Genomic DNA, 5,143 nt, shown 5'->3' on the forward strand with positions numbered 1-5,143 from the left:
ATGTACTGCAAATCGATTTTCATCTAATTTTCTACGACTTTTCATTTTCATACGAATGTATTCTATAAGGAGCTGCAGAACGATAGCTCTTTGGAGCACATTGATTTTTCTTGAGAAGCACTCTGTATCTCGAACACAGTATTTGTAGGTCTATCAATGAGGACAGATAAAGCTCTTTTTTTTCTGCGATAGATTCAAGGGCGTTTAACCCATCATTGCTCACTTTTGCTTACTTTGAGACAGGGATCAAACAGGACTTAAAATACATGTTTGCGATTACTCGTTGACTGTTAATATGGTTTCCAAATTTAAGTTAAACGTGTTAGCCAGACAGTCTGTAGCTCCACTCGCATATCCAAATGTTTTTGGCCCGATAGAGATAAGCAAAAATTTGAAGTTATTGTGGGTTTAACAGTGTTGTGATGAGCCAGTATTATCTGAGATGCACAAATATGATGAAAAAGACCTTACCAACTAAAGTAATTTCCATGTAACACACTGTTTTGGGAAAAAAAAATACTTTAGGCATTTGAAATATTCAAAAATATCTTGCTATCTGAAACAGGATTTGTTTTGGGGGTGAGGAGGTCCAGCTGTCAAGCCTTCTTGTGTACATGCTGTCGACGTTTAGACAGACGGAACAGATTCCTGTGTTGACGAGTTGCACTGCAGCTCTGAAGGTCCAGTGGGCTGGAAGGCAGAAAAAATATCAGCATCATCTTAAGATTTTATAAACTATAATTCCATCAATAAATCGTCATGAAATATGAAGTGAAACTTTCTTCCATTCTTTTAATTCACTCCATTTTCACAATAGTCGACATCACTGTGTAACAATTGACCAAAGAAAAATGCAAAGAAAACACAAAGGATAAAACAGCATATTGTGAAGTGATAGAAAAGAATCAATAGATGGCATAGGCTGACAATGATGTCTTGTCATGGCGGTATGAATGTCAGTAGAGTATAAAATATGCTTTATTACAAAAGGCTCATGCTCCTATTTTGACAAATAAAAGTTTCTGAGTCTAGAAATAAGTTGAAATGCATCATGTCATGTTGCCTCGACCTCTGCGGATGAACGTTTTCACATAAGGTGAGGCAACACCCAACAGTGATGTCATTTGTCACCATAATGTAAAACCTGGTGTTTTGAGAGTAAAAATCATGAATTAAAATAATATAAATGTAATCTTAGTCTTTATTGTCAGACTAAATCAACTCCAACAGCACAAAGCCTTTTGTGGGAAAGGATTATAATTAATTGGAGCATAACTGTAGCTCACTCTGCATCAAAATGTTCGTATCACACTAGATTAGAGTCAAATCTGAACACACGTGCATCTTAGCTAGTTCTTGTTTTGTCAACCCATCACTGAAAAAGAGCAGAACAGTTTCTCTGTGTACATGTAATTATTTTTAGTCACGAAGAAAAAAGATGCAGCCAAAGTATGCGGTCTGGCTGTCTAACCACACATTTCTGTTTGGTCCCATCTAGGGCTTTACAGTACATTACACATCAATAAACCTCTTTGGATGCAACATAATGCTCAGTCACAAAGGTTGGCATGACTAAAGGAAGAGCTTTGGGCTTGTGTGCATGATGATCACACGAGTGACTCTATGCCTGTCTGTCCACATGTGTGTCGATGCTGTTGTGACCTGAAGTGTATTTGGCATGAACTAACAAGCATTTTAATTTCAAGAAATGAGTCGTATTCCAGAAATGACATGTCCCAAACATTCAGGAAGATAAAATAGGCATTAGAGCTTTTCAGCTAAAGATTATTGCAATGAATAATCACAAATTTTTAATAATATGAGGATTAATAAAGCCAAATCAAAAATGATGTCATCTTTCTGCAATGTGTGAACTCCAGTGTTTTAAATTTGATTTACATGTCAAACAAGTTGCTAATTAAGAAAAACTAAGTTCATTATCAATGCATCTCTCTAAATGTTAACATGTTATAGGTAACAAATATGTGGAACTGAAAGTTTACAAGTGCTGTTGTTATTAAATAACTAATTAATAAACATTATTTTCCAAACCTCTTTCTATTTCAAACACAACCACCTGCACATTAAAGGCAAATTAAAGGCATATAAAGTCTATTTGAACATTTTCTTTCACCACTAAACAATTTTCACCACAGAATATATGCCCGTAAAATGTTTAGCTAAATAAATGAATATTTTTAATTCCACCTCCAGGAAATATCTTAAGTGATTACCAATTGTTCTGTGACATCAAATGAACTCAAAAGAAGTCTCTATGTTTTTTTTTAAACTGTACAACTGTAACAAATGAGGCTTTTAGACCACGGGGAGGCAGTCGTGTACCATATTATCACCGCTGACACATGTGGACAAAACAGGACATAATACAAGACTAGAAAATGTCTGTCTCTGTAAAACAATGCTGGGGTGCTCCTGTCAATCAATAAAAAGTCACAATGGCACTGAAATCGAAGATAAGCCACTAAAACATGCAGAACTATTAAATCATACTAAAGACGGTAACATTGTACTGAGAGATGACTTTCCACAGCAGCAGATGAAACTGTTTTGTTTTTTTTTGATGGTTTTTAATCAAAAAGATTGTGCTATTTTCATTATTTGCAGCCTTTGGCAACTTACAATCAAAGTGAGCTTCAGGTTTGCTGGTCACAGCTGCTTGCAATGTTGTATACCGTGTTGATTGAAGCCTCAGGGGAGACATTGTTACGAACACAGGATCTTTCTCTTATTCACCCAAGCAAGGTGACTACACGCGTTCAGCTATGTCCTCGGGAGGAAGTCTCTAAGATGCAAGACAGTTGTAAACATTTACAGGTTCACAGTTGAGCAGCTTCACTTAACTGTATCCACCGAGCAGCTCCATTAGAGCAGTAAGTCAAGCCGTGTTCGATAAGATCACTTTGTTGATGCCTCTGGGATCCTCCAAACATAGATCTGTGTGCTTCCCATGATCTCCGAGGTAAACCTCAGAGGCCAAACATAGCATCGGACTGAGACTCAGGCTCATTAAAATGTATTGACTATGTACAGCATCCACTAAATACAAGCAGACTCAAATTACAGTGAAAACAAAATGCCTCACTACAGAAAATCCTGCAATCTCAAACATGTACACAAGGGAGAGCCACAACCTTAGGTTGCTTTATTAGAGCTACATGTTTCCACAGTCTCGTTGTCTGTTTATCCAGATTAATGGTTAAAAAAACAACATGTGATGCAAATGTGCACACGTGTTTAACATTTTTGGACATGGAGCATGTTTTTGCTGTGAGGATGATGATGATCCTTCTGTCATCACCTGCTAATCAGCTTTAAACTGTGTCAGCATACAGTACGTGTATGGAGGATGATCTCAGCACAACTTTGAGTATAGTTTGTTCATTTACGTCAAAACTGATATGTTGTAAATTTAAAAAGACAGAGAGACACTAGGTAAAATTAGAAAGGGGGAAGAGAGTGAGGGAGAATGGGACGGCAGTAAATTATAGTGCAAGAGTGATGATAATCTTTGCTAGCAGACGATTTAACTGTGACATTAATTATCTCTAATGGATTTCTGTCTGATTAAGACGATAGATGTTCCTGAACTGGATTACACTGAAAAGGAATGGATGGGATGTCCTATTGATCTACGGTAAATCACTCCTACAGGAATAAAGAAGGTATTAGGAAAATCACAGAAGAGAAAAAAACATTACTACTTTCTAGACTGTGAAAGCAGCAAAACTTTATTGTATCCTTTAAATTGTGTTGAGATATTATGTAAAACTGGAAGAATATATGTTCGCAAACCTTTTGGTACTTCTTTCTTTTTCATACATGCAGTTAGCTAAAAACAACGGTCATTCCATACCTATTTGTTTTCTTTTCTAAAAGTAGTATATTTTCTTTTTCAAAGTAGTATATGCTGTTTTCAATAATTATATAAGGTTGATATATCCCTAAAACTCCTACAATAAAACAGAATGGAAAAAAGAGGGAGACAAGGCAGGAAGGACTGAACTGGAAAAACTGAATTAAGTAGCCTGAGGTTTCACAAGGGGGTTATAAAGATACACACATACACAAAAACATGCAAGCACACGCATACAATGCACGCATGAGCACACGCATTTCTGTAGGGCTATCTTTGTGATGTCACTCATGGACATAATGCAATCCCTATATCCTCTTATCCAAACCTTAACCAAGTGCTTAATCCTAACCTAAACCAAAATCGAACCTTTTACCCTGAAGCACAGTTTTAACACTCAAACATCCTTTTAAAGGGGTGTGAGAAAGTGAAGACCGGCAAAAATGTCCTCACTGTCACGGTCTAAAACTCAAAGTGGTCCCCATAAAGATGGTAAACAGACACACGCACGCACACACACATATCCCCCGGTGTCTTTTGTTCCTAATTTAGCTCTTCCTCTCTCTCACTGTCTCTTTATTTCTGTCTTAATGACTCTCTCTCCATCTCCTCTCCTTGTGTTACTCTGCTCAGCTTTTTAAAGTCATTCACTTTATAAAGGCGAAGTTTGAGTTTGTAGAGTGAATGTGGATGGAGAGAGACAGAAAGTTGAAGCCAGATGAAAGAGAAGAGATTAGGGGGATGACGCAGCAAACTGAGATGATGGGTAAAAAATGTATGAGCCTGCTGCCTTCCTGTCTCTGTGATATGTTTCTGACTGCATCCTGATTAGTAGATATAATAACCTGTTTCCTCATTATCAGGCTCTCTTCGCCCTAGTTTCCAAGTAAAACACAAAACTGACATCACTTCTGCAACAGAGTTGCTACATCTTTTTGAAGTATTTAGTGGGATTAAGCACCCCGTCAGTTCTGCTCCTCTCTACCTTATCCAATATGTACATTTGTACATGATGTTTCTTATCGCTGCCTGACATGTGGGAACCATTAATGCCAGTTTACATGGCCTACATTCTCAAATCTGGGCTCAAACCGCAGCTTTGTCACCATCACTATACATTTTTTATGTTTGAATCCACTGCCTCTGTAGAGCATCTCTACATACAGTACATAGAATGAAGAAAGTGCATTATTTTCTATATCTTATACTTTTAATAATAAAAAAAAAAGGGGGGAAAAAATCCCCAAAAGTATTTAGGGAAAACACCAT

This window comes from Embiotoca jacksoni, unplaced genomic scaffold (assembly GCF_022577435.1).
Source record: "Embiotoca jacksoni isolate LCO1_2020_lvr unplaced genomic scaffold, fEmbJac1.0.p SCAF_14, whole genome shotgun sequence".
Taxonomy (NCBI): Eukaryota; Metazoa; Chordata; class Actinopteri; family Embiotocidae; genus Embiotoca; species Embiotoca jacksoni.